This window comes from Elephas maximus, chromosome 3, assembly GCF_024166365.1.
Source record: "Elephas maximus indicus isolate mEleMax1 chromosome 3, mEleMax1 primary haplotype, whole genome shotgun sequence".
NCBI classification, from domain to species: Eukaryota; Metazoa; Chordata; class Mammalia; order Proboscidea; family Elephantidae; genus Elephas; species Elephas maximus.
This window is the reverse complement of record NC_064821.1, coordinates 182,365,630-182,384,445: the sequence shown is the minus strand read 5'-3', so window position 1 is coordinate 182,384,445 and position 18,816 is coordinate 182,365,630.

Genomic DNA, 18,816 nt, shown 5'->3' with positions numbered 1-18,816 from the left:
TCTAATTCTCTCTGGGTAAGCAGAGCTAAAAAAGATAGCAGAGCAGCAAGGACGAAGACTGTCGTGTTCTTCAGTGGATGCCGAGTCTCCTCAGGTCCCACCCCATAATGCTGTGAGAAACCTGGGCTGTTCCTTGAAATAAGACTTTGTACCCTTGTGTATGCTCTGGCTTTATTCATCCCTGGAAGTCCCGGACCTGGGATGAAGACACAGCTCCTCAAATAAGAAAGGAGGGAACAGGGAAGATGATAAAAGAAGAAAAGGGTAGGTGAGAGTAAGAACTTGAAGGGAAAGAGAAGAAAGAATAAACCCAGAAGAAGAGACAGTCAAGCTTGCCCTATACAGTTTTTGTTATTTGCTTGTTTTTTCTTTTTTTTTACTAAGAAAAGCAGATGGTGTGACAACCTTCACAAAATTCAGCTGGGAATCAGGAGACCTGGAGGTTTTGCTAGTTTTCACTTTGTTATGGAGTGGAGTCTTCCATAAAAACATCAAGTTTCATCAGGGTCAGCGCAGAACTTCCTTGTCATCATGGTTTCTTGTATGCCCTTGAAAATGCCATTTTACCTCCTGCCTTCAAGACTGTGCACTTGTTAATCCTTCGATTTGGACTGTTTTCTCCTTTCCCCCTGCCTTTTCAGATCCTTCTCCTTTCATTCCTCAAGGCACAGCACAAGTCAAACTTCTTAATAAAATTGTCCCAACTTCTCCAGTCCCACTTCAATCTTCTCTGAAGCTCTAGTGCACCATAGACTCCAGTCCTTAATCACATACTGTCACTGAGATCGTACACTATCTCAGTGTAGTCCTAAGTGTTTTCGTTCATTCACTCCACAAGTACCTGTTGAGTAGCTTTCATGGGGCAGGCATTAAGCACGGGGTGTTATAAGTGCCCGGAAGGCAGGAACATGCTCCATGAGACTGAGCTTTTCAATGCTTCATACATTCTCAATTTTGGGGGGCGGGAAAGCTGGAGGTGGGAGGTAGTGAAGAATCAAAGTGGAATCCGAAAAGTTTTGGGTCAAGGGTAGAGGTTTTTGAGAAATGGGTAAATAATATCTGATGCTATTGATAATTTATTAAGAGGAATGACAACTGAGATGAAGCCATTGGATTTTATAATTAGGAAATTATTGATAACATCCCAAAGCGAGATCTGTTTAGAATGCTTGGACCAAAAGCCATTAAGCAAGTGTTTAAGAACAGTGGGGGGTCAGTAAAGAAACACACAGGTTGTAAACTCTGCTGGGAGTTTTGGTTGTGATAGCAAGAAGGAGACTGTTGTATTCTGGCCACTCTTAACGTAGATACCGATGCTTTAGGTAACTGGTGCCAGAAAACACAATTTATTCTGCTCATTCTAGCCCATTCAATAATCAACACTTATTCAATACTAAAAGCAGAGGCCTTTTTATAAAAATGTTTCTCTTCTTTTTGTCATATGTAATAATATCCAATTTTCAGCCAGAGCTCCTGGGGTTAAAAACAGCTTTCAGAAAAAGTAGTTATAAAATAAAGCTAAGGCAAATGTTGATGTAAATACTAATAATAATATCAAATACTTTTATAGTACTTGCTGTATGCAGGCTACCGTTCTTAGTGTCTTACATGTATTAACCTCTTTACTCCTCAACTACAACTAATTGTAACAAATGAAGAAACTGAGAAGTTAACTAACTTGCCCTAGATCACACAGCTAGTAAGTGGCAGAGCCATGATGGAAACCCAGACATAGTGGCTCCAAAGTGCAGCTCTTGAATACCTCACTGTGCTGCTAAAGATCAAGGTGACTCAGTTCACCTTTCTCCATTTCTCTGATCCTCTCAAGGCCTGGCAAGTGCATTACCCTTAAGTGTTCTTGGTCAATGCAGCCCTAGGATTTCAGGAGTGAGATCAGGCTCCCAAAGCTCTTCAGGCCTAGGCATGCCTACAAAGCTCTTTGCTTTTTCTGCGTGACTAACTCTGTTATTTTGGATGCAGTTGAAAGTTGACAAAGAGCTCAGCAGCACTGAACAGAAGTGACCATTCGAAACTGACCTAGAAAAAGATGTGAAATAGCACTTTTTGCTAAGATGTGTTTCTTCCCATGTTGGGGTCATCCTTGCTACTTGTGGCCATGTCTTTCTAAAGGGGTGCTGCACCCAACAGAAAACATACTGTATTCAGGCAGGCACCATAATAGTTAATGGTTATCTCATTGACTAGATCTTGATACCACAGTAATAATACATTATGATTGCATTGTCTGATTCAGACAAATTTACCTAAAATACTCAAATCTTTGCTTCATTTGAGCCTTTACAAAGACAACAAAAGGATTTATAAAGGATAGCTTTATATATATGGTCATGAGCAATTAAGAAATATGCATGACAAATAACATGTAATTATCATTACAGTGTCATGTGGTTCTGGTACTAAAAAAGAAACCATCCTCACCACAGAGTTGGTATAGCCTTTATCGAGAAGTGTAATGTTATCCTTCTGATTTTGGTTGTCTTCATATATTGTCCCTTTGCTGATATGATCCAGCCAGGCTATGGGATAATAGTGTGAGGCAATTGTTCTTAAATGGTATGAAGACTCAGTAGAACGACTGTCACCTATTCTCCTCCTTTGAACAAATACTTTGGAAAACAGCATTTTATGGTTGGGATCAGCACCCTTTTCTCCTTTAGGTAGGAACACAAAGGACACAAGATGTTTTATAGATTCCTCTCTAAAGAAAAGAACAGACAGCAGAATTAACCAAGTTCCATCCTAGATTCCATCCCAGCAATGGAGTTAGAAAGGACTATGGGTTTAAGAATGTTACGGATTTCTTCATCTTTGTAATGCAGTTATGTTTTCTTACTTTGATTTTCTTCCCTTCAGTCTCTCTAATGTTAATAAGAAAATTGTTGTATAGAACTCCTGTGCTTTTGTTTGGGAGCAGCAAGAGAGGGGTAGCTGGAGAGACTGCAGCTCACTCCAAATCTTGTCCCAAGAGACAGAATCTCAAGAAATAGTTTGGAGAGTGTCTGCAGACTGGGGTCTGGTGCAGCAACAAACATAAGCATAATGAACATAGATACTCTCAGTCTAAGAAGGAGTCAAGACTGAGCAGCAGAAAGGTCTTCATGAGGTTTCCTGGCAATTGGTTACTTTCTTCTATCAGAACTGATATTCTAATTACAAAGACTGGTTCAATTTTTTTTGCTTTGCAATAGAGATGCCACCAACTATATTTCTGATGTTCTAGCTATTTCTGTCACTGTTTGTTATTTCACAAGTTCACGAAATACTGAAATGTTGGAAGTGCATTATCAGGGTGCTCTGTCAGAAGTTACTTTTTTTTTTCCCTCTAAGGAGAAAATTGCCAGAGAGTTGCCTTGAAACTCAGAAGGGATGTTCTCCCACCTCAAGAAGGTCAAATGTATCTTGGGGTGCCTTGAAATCACTGGGGGAGTCTCCCTTACATGGATCGCCTGGACTGGAATCATCGAAGGAAACATCTCTTAGAGTATTGGTTTCGGGGGAAGAGCTCTGAGCTAGGCGAAAAGAGCAGCACTCCCTGGGAAAGGAATTTTAGCATGGTACATAATTGAGTGTGTATGTAGGCTGAAGAGGAAAAGCCAATAAAATGAAGTGATTGAAGATGCAAGAGAGAATTAATAACAGGTTTTTTTTTTTTTTAAGAACAAGGCCTCGCACCAGCAGAGGAAAAAGATGGAACTAAGGATCTTACTTGAAGGATTAGCCTTGGAGTAGAAGAAGAATGTGTCTTTCAGATTTGTGGGAGTAAATAAATGGTGTTAAAGGTCCAGGGTGACATCCAGGTAATTGAATAAAAGTTTGCTATGGCATTGAGCCTTCAGAAATACTTTGTTTAAATGCAAATATTACGAAAGTGTGTGAGACATAGTATCCATTCTTGCTTCTAAGGAACATTCTGGTTGTGTTTCTTCCAAGACAGATTTATTCGTTCTTTTGGCAGCCCATGGTATACTCAATATTCTTTGTCAACACCAGCATTCAAAGGTGTCAATTCTTCTTTGGTCTTCCTTATTCATTGTCCAGCTCCCTTGCATGCATATGAGGTGATTGAAAGTACCATGGCTTGGGTCAAGTGCACCTTAGTCCTCAAGGTGACATCTTTTTTCTCAACACTTTAAAGAGGCCCTTTGCAGCAAATTTGCCCAATGCAATGCCTCTTTTGATTTCTTGATTGCTGCTTCCATGAGTGTTGATTGTGGATCCAAGTAAAATGAAATCCTCAACAACCTCAAACTTTTCTCTGTTTATCATGATGTTGCTTATTGGACCAGTTGTGAGGATCTTTGCTTTTTTTATGTTGAGGTGCAATCCATACTGAAGGCTGTGGTCTTTGATCTTCATCAGTAAGTGCTTCAAGTCCTCTTCACTTTCAGCAAGCAAGGTTGTGTCACCTGCATAATGCAGGTTGTTAATGAGTCTTCCTCCAATCCTGGTGCCCCGTTCTTCTTCATATAGTCCAGCTTCTCGGATTAACTGCTCAGCATACAGATTGAATAAGTATGGTGAAAGGATACAACCCTGACGCACACCCTTCCTGACTTTAAACCATGCAGTATCCCCTTTTTCCGTTCAAACGACTACCTCTTGATTCATGTACTCGTTCCTCAAGAGCACAATTACGTGTTCCAGAATTCTCGTTTTCTGCAATGTTATCCATAATTTGTTATGATCCACCCAGTCAAATGCCTTAGCATAGTCAAAAAAAACACAGGTAAACACCTTGCTGGTATTCTCTGCTTTCAGCCAGGATCCATCAGACATCAGCAATGATATCTCTTGTTCCACATTCTCTTGTAAATCCTGCTTGAATTTATGGCAGTTGCATGTTGATATAATGCTGTAGCTGCTTTTGAATGATCTTCAGCAAAATTTTGCTGTATGTTGTATTAACGATATTGTTTGATAAATTCTGATTTCAGTTAGATCACCTTTCTTGGGAATAGGCATAAATATTATACTGTAATTATTATATACTATACTATATTATGGGGGAAACTTTTTATACTATATTATGGGGGAAACCCTGATGGCGTAGTGGTTAAGTGCTATGGCTGCTAACCAAAGGGTCGGCAGTTCGAATCCACCAGGCGCTCCTTGGAAACTCTATGAGGCAGTTCTACTCTGTCCTATAGGGTCACTATGAGTCGGAATCGACTCGACGGCACTGGGTCTGGGTTTTATACTATATTATATACTTTATTATACTATACTATTCTATACTATTGTATTATACTATAGGAAACCCTGGTGGCATAGTGGTTAAGTACTACGGCTGGAAACCAAAGGGACGGCAGTTTGAATCCTCCAGGCGCTCCTTGGAAGAAACTCTACGGGGCAGTTCTACTCTGTCTTATAGGGTCGCTATGAGTCGGAATCGACATAACGGCACTGGGTTTGGTTTTTTTTAATTACACCATATGGCTAATTACTAAGGCTGGTCCTGCCTCTAGTATTACAATGTCATTTGTATAATATAAAATTTTGATCAGTGGTTTACTTAAATTTTATTCCTGCTTTGCCTCATTTTACAAAGGATTTGAGGTGACATAATAAACACATGCTATAAAAAGGTAAGCTACAAATAAGAAATTAAAATTCAGACACAGGGAAATAAAAACTAAAGTAGAAAATCTTGTCCAGGAGTAAAAGTAGAACACAAATGAACCACTAGAATTGAGTTTCAAGCTTGGTCTAGGATCCCTGGCAAGAAAGTGAAAAGGGAGACAGTATGTTACTAACCCATTACCCGTTGCTGTTGAGTGAATTTCGACTCATAAAGAACCTATAGGACAGAGTAGAATTACCCCATAGGTTTCTAGGGAGCAACCGGTGGATTCGAACTCCTGGCCTCTTGATTAAAAGCCAAGCTCTTAAAAACTGAGACACCAGGGCTCCAGTATGTTACTAGTTACTGCCAAAAGAAAAAAGCCCACTATTTCTCCAGGGGAAGTATTTAGCCTTTTCTGACCATACATGGCCCTAGAAGAGCTCACACGAGGCTGTAAGCGATTATTATTACCACAGATTCCACATACCTTTGCATAATAAAAGACACAAAGCAAAAAAGAAAATATACTTTAGCTTAATCAAAATTGAGCAACTGATTAACTTGGGCACTGCACAATGAAAGGAATAGTAGGTGTAGCTGATAGACTGAAGAGAGCTGTGTGTTTGTTTACCAATTTATATCTCAGTAGCAAATAACTAGGGATTTAAGAATTCTCATTTGTGTGTTTTGGAAGTATCATGCAATCACCTGATATAGTTGCATCATTTTTTGGCTTATATGAAAAAAGTTAAAGTGATGTTCACTTGACGATTCTGTTTGCTGAACTCTGTGATTCATGTCATTTCACAGCATAGCATATTTAAGTTGTTCTCCACATCACTCTGTCCAATAGGGTGGCTAAGACTGGGAATCAATTTGAGGGCAACGGGCTTGGTTTTTTTTGGCTGCATCATTAAATACCTTCATTTAATGGGCCACTGGGGAAATAATAGTAGTTTCTAAGGAAATGTTTTGTTCAGCATGTTTGCTATTGACCTGGATGAAGACATGAACAGTATAATATTGATTAAAACTCTAATGGACGTGAAGCTTGCAAGGTTAATTCAAATGATGGAATTTCATGTTGGGCCTTTTTATGACCATACCACAAGTTATTTGGAACATGTTAAATATAGCCAAAGGCACATATGCTTATCTGCAGGATTTTTCTGGACCTCTAGGAAATCTGGAAGTCGTCAAAAATGAAATGGAATACATAAATATTGATATCCTAGGCATTAGTGAGCTGAAATGGACTGGTATTTGCCATTCCAAATCAGACAATCATATGATCTACTATGACAGGAATGACAAATTGAAGAGAAATGGCATTGCATTCATTGTCAAAAAGAATATGTCAAGATCTATCCTGAAATACAGCACTGTCAGTGATAGGATAATATCCATGCACCTACAAGGAAAACCAGTTAATGCAACTATGTATTATTCAAATTTACACACCAACCACTAAGGCCAAAGATGAAGAAACTGAAGATTTTTTACCAACTTCTACAGCCTAAAATTGATCAAAGATGCAATCAAGATGCATTGATAATTACTGGTGATTGGAGTGCAAAAGTTGGAAACAAAGAAGGAACTGTAGTTGAAAATATGGCCTTGGTGATAGAAACAATGCCAGAGATCGCATGATAGAATTTTGCAAGACCAATGGCTTCTTCATTGCAAATACATTTTTTCAACAACATAAATGGTGATTAAACATGTTGCCTGCACTAGATGGAAAAGACAGAAATCAAATAAAGCACATCTGTGGAAAGAGATGATGGAAAAGCTCAATATCATCAGTCAAAACAAGGCCAAGGGCCTTGAGTATATTCCACCTGAAATTGGAGACCATCTCAAGAATATATTTGATGCATTGACCACTAATGACCAAAGACTAGATGAGCTGTGGGATGACATTAAGGACATCATACATGAAGAAAGCAAAAGGTCATTAAAAAGACAGGAAATGAAGAGAAGACGACCAAAATGGTTGTCAGAAGAGACTCTGAAACTTGCTCTTGAACGTAGAGTAGCTAAAGCAAAGGAAGAAATGATGAATTAAAGAGCTGAACAGAAGATTTCAAAGGGCAGCTTGAGAAGACAAAGTAAAGTATTATAATGAAATGCGTAAAGACCTGGAGTTAGAAAACCAAAAGGGAAGAACACACTCAGCATTTCTTAAGGTGAAAGAACTGAAGAAAATTCAAGCCTTCAGTTGCAATTTTGAAGGATTCTATGGACAAAATGTTGAACCATACAGGAAGTATCAAAAGAGGATGGAAGGAATACACAGAGCCACTGTACCAAAAAGAATTGGTTGAAGTTCAGCCATTTCAGGAGGTAGCATATGATGAAGAACTGATGGTATTGAAGGAAGAAGTCCAAGCTGCATTGAAGACATTGGCAAAAAACAAGGCTCCAGGAATTGACGGAATACCAGCTGAGATGTTTTAACAAACAGGTGCAAAGTGCGAGTGTTACTCCTCTATGCCAAGAAGTTTGGAAGACAGCTACCTGGCCAATCAACTGGAAGAGATCTATATTTATGCCCCTTCCAAAGAAAAGTCATCCAACAGAATTCAAAAATTATTGAACAATATTATTAATATCACAAGCAAGTAAGATTTTGCTGAAGATAATTCAAAAGTGGTTGGAACACTACATCGACAGAAATTCAAGCCGGATTCAGAAGAAGACGTGAAGCCAGGGATATCATTGCTGATGTCAGATCTTGGCTGAAAGCAGAGAATACCAGAAAAGAGGTTTACTTGTGTTTTATTTACTACACGAAGGCATTTGACTGTGTGGATCATAACAAATTATGGATAACAGAGCAAGAATGAGAATTCTAGAACACTTAATTGTACTCATGAGGAACCTGTGCATAGACCAAGAGGCAGTTGTTCTAGCAGAGCGAGGGAATAGTGTGTGGCTTAAAATCAGGAAAGGTGTGTGTAAGGGTTGTATCATTTCACCATACTTATTCAATCTCTTTGCTGAGCAAACAATCTGAAAAGCTGGACTGTATGAAGAAGAATGATGCATCAGAATTTGAGGAAGTTTCTTTTTTTTTTCATTAGCAATCTGTGATACGCAAATGACACAACCTTGCTTGCTAAAAGTGAAGGGGACTTGAAGCACTTACTGATGAAGATGAAAGACTAGCCTTCAGTAGGGATTACACTTCAACCTAAAGAAAACAAAAATCCTCACAACTGGACCAATAAGGAGCATCATGATAAATGGAGAAAATACCGAAGTTGTCAAAAAGATTTCATTCTACTTGAATCCTCGATCAAAGCCCACGAAAACAGCAGTCAAGAAATCAAACGACACGTTGCATTAGATGAACCTGCTATAAAAGGCCTCTTTAAAGTATTAAAAAGCAAAGATGTCACTTTGAGGATTAAGGTACGCCTGATCTAAGCCGTGATATTTTCGATCACCTCATATACTTTAGAAAGCTGGATGATGAATAAGGAAGACCAAAGAAGAACTGAAGCCTTTGAATTGTGGTGATGATAAAGAATATTGAATATACTATGTACTACCAGAAGAACAAACAAGTCTGTCTTGGAGGAAGTACAGCCGGAGTGCTTCTTGGAAGTGAGGATAGCGAGACTTCATCTCACATACTTCGCACATGTTATCTGTCGCGACGAATCCCTGGAGACGGACATCCTGCTTGGTAAGGTAGAGGATCAGCGAAAAAGAGGAAGACCCTTGACAAGATAGACTGACACAGTGGCTGCAACAATGGGCTCATATATAGCAATGATTGTGGAGATGGCTCAGAACCTGGCAGTGTTTCGTTCTGTCATGCATAGGGTTGCTGTGAGTCGGAACCAACTGGAAGGCACCTAATAACAAATTCCTGTTCTGAGCCTCTATTCCTTCCCCAGCTCTGAGTCCACTGGCTTGGCACCTCTCATTCTGTACTCGCTGTAAGCCCTCTTGCTTACTGACCTAATGGACCCACTTCTCCACCTAAGCCCTTGGTACTGTTTCCTGGAGATGATCTGGTGTTCAGCCTTTGGCTCCAGGCCCTGAAGCTCTGTGGAAAGGGTTCTTCTGCCTTCTTCTGCTTCTGTGGGCCTGACCCAGCTAGGCCCAGCTTGCCATCTTTCCTCATAGTATGTGAATGTGTGTCACATTTGATCAGTTTTTATCTCCTTTGTGCATTGACTGGAGTCCAAGAGTGAGGAGACATCTGTGCTACTCAGAGTTGCTTCACGAAACTAAAAAGCACAAAGGTGTATTCATTCATTCATTGTCCATTGTGTGCCAGGCACTAAGGATGCTGCAGTAGATAGGACAGGCACTGTATCTTCACAGAGCTGAATTAATGGCAAGGGAGGAACTAATTTTAAAGCAGCTTGCTTATTTTCTGTGCTTTGTTATTGAAATACATGGTGACACTGATTAGACATTTATGCAAGAATGACATGACAAAGACTGTGTTCTTAACAGCAGCTCTTAATCTATCTAGCACAGTGATTCTCAAACTGGAGAAATATTGCTCTCCCAGGGGCATTCAGCGAAGTGTCGGGAGAAAATTTTGGAAGCCACAACTGGAAAGGTGCTACATAGAGGCCAGGAATGCTGCGAACATCCTACAATGGACAAGACAGCCCTCCACAACAAAGGATTCTTGAAACTAAAATGTCAATAATGCTGAGGTTAGAATCCCTGGCTAAATTAGATGTCAATCTGAATGTTTCTGAGAGAATAACTATCAGCAAAGCTTCCTTAAGCCTGTTTTTAATTAGTTTATTTAACTACAATTAGCTAACATAAAAAAAGAGCCCTGCTGGCGCAATGGTTAAGAGCTAGGCTATTAACTAAAAAGTCTGCAGTTTGAACCCGCCAGTGGCTCCAGAAGGAGAAAAGACCTGGTGACGTGCTCTCGTAAGGATTATAGCCTAGGAAACCCTATGGAGCAGTTCTACTCCATCATATAGGATCTCTCTGAGTTGGAATCGACTGGATAGCACACAATAACAACAAGCTAACATACATTAAATGCTTACTACATGCCAGACATTATGGTAAGCACTATATAAGGTTTATCTTATTCAGTCATCAAAAACTCTATTATGAGATGAAAAACTATAAAACCAACCCAAAATCATTGCCATCAAGTTGATTCTGACTCATTAACAACCCTATAGGAGAGAGTAGAACTGCCCTATAGAGTTTCTAAGGCCCTAATCTTTATGGAAGAAGATTGCCATATCTTTCTCTGGTTTTGAACTGCTGACCTTTTAGTTAGCAGCCAAGCACTTAACGACTGCGCCACCAGGACTCCCATGAAAAACCCTGTACCTTCCCCCCCCCCACACACACAAAACAAACCCATTGCTGTCAAGTCTGTTCCGGCTTATAGCAACCCTATAGGACATAGTAGATCTGCCCCATAGGGTTTCCAAGAAGCACCTGCTAGATTCAAACTGCTGACCTTTTGGTTAGCAGGCCAACTTTTAGCCCCTCCCCAACCAGGGCTTCATGAAAAACTCTGTACCAAAAACCAGACCCATTGCCATCAGGTTGATTCCAACTCATAGCAACCCTGTAGGACAGAGTACAACTGCCCTGCAGAGTTTCCAAGGAACACCTGGTGGATTCGAATTGCCAACCTTTTGGTTAGCAGTTGTAGCACTTAACCACTATGCCACCAGGGTTTCAAAAAAAAAAACAAAATCTCTATAAAAAAAAAAAAAAATTTTTTTTTTTTTTTTTTTTCTATAGGGGAGTGTTATTATTAGCTCTAGTTTATAGATGGGGCTGCCCTGGGTCAGAAATGACTGGACTGGCAATGTTTTTTTTTTTTTTTTTGTAGCTGAAGAAACAGGTTTAGTTAGGTTAAGAAACTTGTTCAAGAGCTCATTGCTTAAAAGAAAAAAAAAAAAAGGCAGAGCTGAGAGTTGAACCTAGAAAGTTTGACTCCTCATTCGTCACCACCACAAACACTTTCCCTGACTCAGCTGCCAGGCCCTCTGTTCAGCTGCTCATTAACATAGCAAATTGCTGTAGTGATGGACTGGGAGAACTCAGACCTCTGTTAGTTATAGGCTTCTGTTGGAAGCCTGAAGGGAGAGAGAGGTTGACATAGCAATGCATAAAACACTGAACCCCTTGCTGTCGAGTTGATTCCAACTCTTAGCGACCCTATAGGACAGAGTAGAACTACCCTATAGAGTTTCCAAGGAGCAGCTGGTGGATTTGAACTGCCGCCCTTTTGCTTAGCAGCCAGGCTCTTAATCACTGTGCGACCAGGGCTCCAACCATGCTTAAGTCAACCCAAATTTGGGAAAAGAGAATTTTGCATTTGAAATCCTTTGAAATATAAATTTTATACTTAAAATTTTAAAACATCAACATCTAGCTTATGATTAATGGTTCTCCCACATGGTTATGAGGCTGGCACATTAATCTTACCCAGTTAAACAGAATCAACCAGGGCTGTTAGTCATCTAATTGAGCCATGGTTGTGTTGACACAGAATAAGCCATGATGCTATAAATAGCAGAATTAAGCTAATGGGCTCCGATGTAGTCAGCTTTCATTAACTTACACTTTGGCTTCTACTTTATGAAGGGTTTCTGGGCGGTTTTGGGCAAACATTTTAGGACCAGAGTGTACTTTTCAGCAAAGTTCAGTGTTTTTGGAAGGCAAAGCAGTAGCTCACTGTCATCCATAACTTTACTTGCATTACCGTGTCTGAACACGCCCAGACTGTCACTTGATCTAGTTCCTTAACCCTATAATCTAACTGATAGAAGGTAATGGAACACCATGTCTGCCCACATGATAGGGTGGAATTCTTCTGTCTTCTCACCTGAGTACAACCGGCTTGTGCTACCAAGAAGAATGAAAAGGTAACTCGGAATATGTGGGGTCCTTATAGCCCGGTAGGATATCCTTATGAAGAAGAGGAAGTATGGACCCCACGAATCGCAGGTTAGTGTGAAGTGAGTGTTGTTTTGGTCGCAGGAATTTTCTGAATGACTTGCCCTGAGAAATATACATGTGCATGCCCACAGACTTGTCTCGTTCATTTTGAGGTCCTTGAGACATATGTGAATATGGGCACCTTTAACATGCCAAAGCAGTTTTTAGAGAGAGTAACTTACCTGGAATTCACATCTGTTTGGCTGACAGTGAGTGAAAATATTTTTGTACTGAGGGCCGGTAACAGCTTCTAGGAGGTTATTTGTCAAGGATGTTGGTTTTCTTTTTTTTCATTATCTCTGTAGTATAAACTGTTATCGTCTAAGGGGGAGGTTGACAGGTGAAGATATTTTTGTGGGCAAGCACCCTTTTTCCTTCTTGTTATTAAGACTGGTGTATTGCCTTTCTCCCTTACAACTCAAAAAGTTTCACTCACAGACACTGTTGGAAGCCTGAAAATTAGTTCCTTCTCCGAATTACTGATGTGGTAAAGAGCTGCCTGGTGTTTCTTCTTTTTTGTTCTATTTTTCCCCTCTCTTATCCTTTAAAAGCTACCAAACCAAAAACCAAACCTCTTGCCATGGAGTCAATTCAGACTCTTAGTGACCCTATACGACAGAGTAGAACTGCTCCATAAGCTGTAATCTTTACAGAAGCAGACTGCCAGATCTTTCCTCTGCAGAGTGGCTGGTGGGTTCTAACAACCAACCTTTTGGTTAGCAACCAAGCGCTTAACCACTGTGCCACCAGGGCTCCTTTTAAAAGCCACAGAGAGGTTACATTGAAAAATAATGTCAGGTCAATAGTTTAGATCAGTAGTGTAGCTTTACATTTTAGGATCTTCAGGAAGACTAGGAGAGGGTCCGCTGTTATTCAACTTGCTTCTAGAAATGTCCCTTTGTACTGCAAACCCTGCTTGACACTAGAAATACTTATAGTCCAAACTGAATGATAGTACAGTGATAACAGCAGCTCCCATTTATTGACAGCAATGTGCTAGGCCTTAAATGCACTCTCTCATTTCATCCACATAACAGACTTTTCATTTATTTCCATTTTATAGAGGGGGAAGCTGAAGTTTAGATTAAGTAATGCTGGTTGGGTTAAATCACACAGCTGATAAGAAAGCAGCCAAGCTGGGATTTGAACACAGCTCAACTGATACTAAACTTCATGTGATTAATCACTCTCCTAAGGAGCCCTGGTAGCACAGTGGTTAAGTGCTTGGCTGCTGGTTGAAAGGTTAGGGGTTCGAACCCACCAGCTGCTCAGTGGGAGAAAAAACCTGGCGTTTTGCTCCGTTAAAGATTACAGCCTAGGAAATTCTGTGGGGGCAGCCCTACTCTGTCCTATAGGGTCTCTGTGAGTCAGAATTTGACTCGATGGCAATGGGTGGATATGATTAGTCACTTGACTACAAAACCAAACCAAACCCATTGCTGTCGAGTTGATTCCTACTCATACTAGAGATGTTGTATATTGAGTTATAATTTCTATCCAAAATTCTGTATGTCTTTACAGGTATGTTTCATAATACTTTAGCTTTTCAGTCTTTGCACAGACCACAAACCTATGGAGAAAATAGGAAATGCGTAGATTTCTTCTGAATGTTTTCCAATTCTCTTGAATCTCACCAACTTTTGATTCAGGTGTTATACGTGCAAATTTTTTACTGGATTCTTTTGCAAAAGGTATTGTAGAGTTGGTAGCTAAATAACTGATACTTCACTGGAATGTATAATAAATAATAAGCAATATTTATTGATCATTAACTATCTGGCCCTGTGCTCAGGTGAAGTACTTTATATTATATCATTTCATCCTCCCGCCCTATACATTGGTCCTAGGGTCAACCCCATCTTCCAGATGATAAAACTGAGCTTTAGAGAAATTTGGAAACTAGCTCAAATGATAGAGTTAGTAATAGAGCCTCAATTTAACCTTACCTCTAACTCCAAAGTCCAATACTTCAATTTTGCCTCAGTGGTGTCTGGGCTTCAGACTAATGAGGGTGAAATGACCAGGGACAATTTTTTCTTTTATTCTCTGCTAAAATTATATACGGCAGTTAGGGTAATCTCTCTGATAAAACCTTATTTTAGCAAAGACCTGAAGAGAATAAATGAGCAGGCTATGCAGATATCTGAGGGAAGATTTATCTAGTAATGGTCTATTTTTCAACCCCATCACAGATTTACGGCTTAAAAAAAAAACCCAACTCTATTAGCCTTATTTACTATAAATGGTAGCTCAAGGAATCAGAAGGCACAGGTTTGTATTACAACACGCCACATGCCTCTGCCTGGTGTTAGAAGGTCTCCATCCTCTTTCAAGTTTTATATTCTAGGACTTCCTTTCAGGTGCCCTTTGCTCCAGCCACCCTGGAATGCTCATATTACCCCAGACATCCCCCACCTTTCTATTTAACAAATTTGTTGAGGATCGAACACATACGAGGCACTGTCGATGTGGGGGCATTTAAAGAATAAGCATTCCAGTCTAGTAGAGACGTCAGCCATGGACCCAGATGCCTTTATTACAGGCCTTTAGTATGATAAGTGCTGCAAAGAGAGGTACCGATAAAATGCTGTGGGAACACAGAGAGGGAATGACTAAGCCTGAGAGGTAGCTTTGAGCTGATTCTTGGCCAAGGGGATTTTAGTAGAGCAACATAGCAGAAAGGGCATTCTAGGGATGCACAGAGCTGTGGCGTCATGGACTTCAATGACACATCCAGGGAAGGGAGTTAAAGGGATAAATGTAAGATTCACAGTGGAAGACAGGCTTGCAAGGTGGTTGGGGGCTGAGGGCCTCAAGTTCCTGGATAAGGAATGAAGATTTTGTTTTCTGGCAATACCAGTACCAGTATCAGTTGCCGTTGAACGGCAGGCGACCTCGTCTGTATCGGAGTAAAACTGTGCTCTGTGGGGTTTTCAATGGCAGATTTTTCAGAAGTAGATTTCCAGGCCTTTCTTCTGAGGTATCTTTAGGTAGACTTGAACCTCCAACCTTTCACTTAGCAGCTGAGCACTTTAACTATTTGCACCACCCAGGGACTCCCCTAATAAAAAAAAAAAAAAAAAAATTTTTTTTTTTTTTTAGATACCATTAAAATCCAAAGAGCTTACCAAGGCCAACAAGGTCCTCTAAGATCTGTCCCTTCTACCCTTCCTACTTCTCTGAGATCTCATTTTCTTCTACCTTCCACCTCATTCATTCTGCTCCATACATGTGACTGATCTTGCTTGAATATCTCAAGCATGCTTCCTTCTCCGGGTTTTACACTTAATATTTCCTATATCTGGAAAAATCTGTCCCCAAATATCTGCATAGCCCACTCTTTTATTTCCTTCAGGTCATTGCTCAAGGAACACTTTTATCTGAATGATTCCTCTGACAAGCCTTACTCTTTATTCTTGTATCCAATTTTATTCTTTAATTGTAAAATGTATATTGTTGTTGTTAGGTGCGGTCAAGTCGGTTCTGACTCATAGTGACCTATAGGACAGAGTAGAACAGCCCTATAGGGTTTCCAAGGAGCAGCTGGTGGATTTGAACTGACAACCTTTTGGTTAGTAGCCAAGCTCTTAACCACTGTTCCATCAGGGCTTCAAAATGTATATATGTATAAACCAAACGAAACCAAAACAAACCCTTTGCCGTTGAATTGATTCCGACTCATACTGACCCCATAGGATAGAGTAGAACTGATCCATGGGGTTTCCAAGGAGTGGCTGGTGGATTTAAACTGCCCACCATTTGGTTAGCAGCCATAGTCTTAACCACTACACCACCAGGGCTCCATTTATCTCTCTCTCTCTATGGCTCCATATATATATATATATATACACACACACACAAACATTATATATATATAAACAAAATATATGATGTGTATATATATAAACTATATATATACATAAAAACTTTTGCTAATTCAGCATTTTTCAGTTCAACAATTAGGAAATCAATTGCTGAATTCTTTTTCATAGCTCTTATTGTTTACTGTCCCTCTCCTCTCCCCCCACTGAAATGTAATTATCCTTAAGGGTAGAAATTTTTGTCTGTTTTGTTCACTGCTGTTTTTCCAGCATCAACAGCAATGCCTGACACAAAGAAGGTCCTCAATACATATTTTTTAAATTAATGGATTAATTACATTTTGAATTTCCTACCTCTGGAAATTTACTTATACTGCTGTAGTCCCTAAGAATGCTCTCCTTTATCTCATCAGAATTTTATCTTTTAAGGCGACGTGGATTGCTTGTCCAAAAAAAGGAAGATTTCTGGTACCCACCCTCAGAGATAATTGTACAGATAATACTGAGATCACGTGTTTAAAAACAATAAGGTCTGTGTCAGCCAGGAAAACCCTGGTGGTGTAGTGGTTAAGAGCTATGGCTGCTAACCAAAAGGTCAGCAGTTTGGATCCATCAGGTGCTTCTTGAAACTCTATGGGGCAGTTCTACTATGAGCCCAACTCGATGGCAACGGGTTTTTTGGGTAGTAATATATAGAAAGAGCCCTGGTGGTGCAGTGGTTAAGTGCTTGGCTATTAACTAAAATGTTGCAGGTTGAACTATATCACCTCAGTTACAGTGACTGAGTCAGGGATGCAAAGGGGACATGATTTGGACCAAAAGAGAGTGAATGAATCCCAGCCTCTGTGCTGGTAACTCCTACACGTGTACTACAGATGAACTACAACTGTGTGGACTGGTTTCTAATCTCAGTTAAACAGTATATTTTTTCCTATTCTTTTCAGTAGCTGTTTCAAATATTCATTACACTCCACAAACCCCTACCTAGTCCCACTCCTTAGCAGGTGATCTTCTAATTCATAGAGAAAATAGAAGGAATTAGACAAGTAAACTGTTTCTATTAAGGTGGCACAATGGTTCAGCACTTGACTATTAGCTGCAAGGTTGGTGGTTCAAACCCATACACCTGCTCCACAGGAGAAAGACCTGGCAATCTGCCCATAAAGATGACAGCCTAGAAAACCCTATGGGGTAGTTCTGCTCTGCCACATGGGGTCCCTATGAGTTGAAATCGACAAGACGGCACCTAACAATAACAACACCATTTCTAATACCTGCCCATTCAATTCACAAACTTACCTACATTTATACCCATTCTTACCTCCTCTCTAATCTCAGAGTAGGGCCTGCCACATATTTTGATAAATAAAATTTCATTGGAACACAGTTATGCTTATTTGTTTACATATTATTTATGGCTGCCTTTGCAAGACAACAGCAGAGTTGAGCAGTTGCAACAGAGACTGTATGGGCTACAAAGCTGAAAATATTTACCATCTAGCCCTGATGGTGCAGTGGTTAAAGCGACAAACTGCTAACCGAAAGGTTTGCAGTTCGAAACCACCAGCTGCTTCACGGGAGAAAGATGTGCAGTCTGCTTCCATAAGAGATTTACAGCCTTGGAAAACGTGTGATGGTCACTATGAGTTGGAATCGACTCAGTGGGAGTGGGTTTGGTTTTCTGGTTTGGCCCTTTAAGGTAATATTTGCTGTTCCCCATCCTGTAGGATATGGTGATCTTCTGTTTGGTCAAGGTTAATCTTTCTTCTTCTTGATCTTGCCCTCTTCTGCTTTTTCGGATTATCTAGGCTTTCCCTCTTTGATGCTCTGGGTCTCTCCAACTCCATCGGCCCTCTTCCTCATTCTACGAGCGTGTTCAAAGATACTAGCCTTAAAACAAAACAAAACATCTCCCTGGCCCTTAACACTCTCAGGACCCTCCCTTATCTCTTAACTCTCCCTCTCACATAAGATTCTTGAAAATGTTGTTTTCATGAAGTCTCATATTTCTCTCTTTCCAGTCACTTCTCAAATCACTTCAGTCTTGCTTCTCTCCTCACCAACCACTGTTAACTTTTAGTTAGTTAGCTAGTTAATCAGTCTAATTAATTAATTAATCCATATAGTTAAATAATTAATTAATTAAAATATTTGTTGGGGGACCACTATGGCCTAGGTTCGGTTCTAGGCTCTGAGGACATAGCAGTGAGCCAAGTAGGCAGAAATACTTGCCACCACAGAGTTTATAATCTAGTAGGGAAGACAGACAATGAAAAAAATAAATAAGAAAATATCTAGTAGAGTAAAAAGTCATAAGTGCTACAGAGGACAATAAATCAGGGAAGGAAGACAGGGAGTGTTGGTGGCAGAGTAAAAACAAAAAACCAAACCCGTTGCTGTCGAATCAGTTTTGACTCAAAGTGACCCTATAGGACAGCATAGGACTGCCCCATA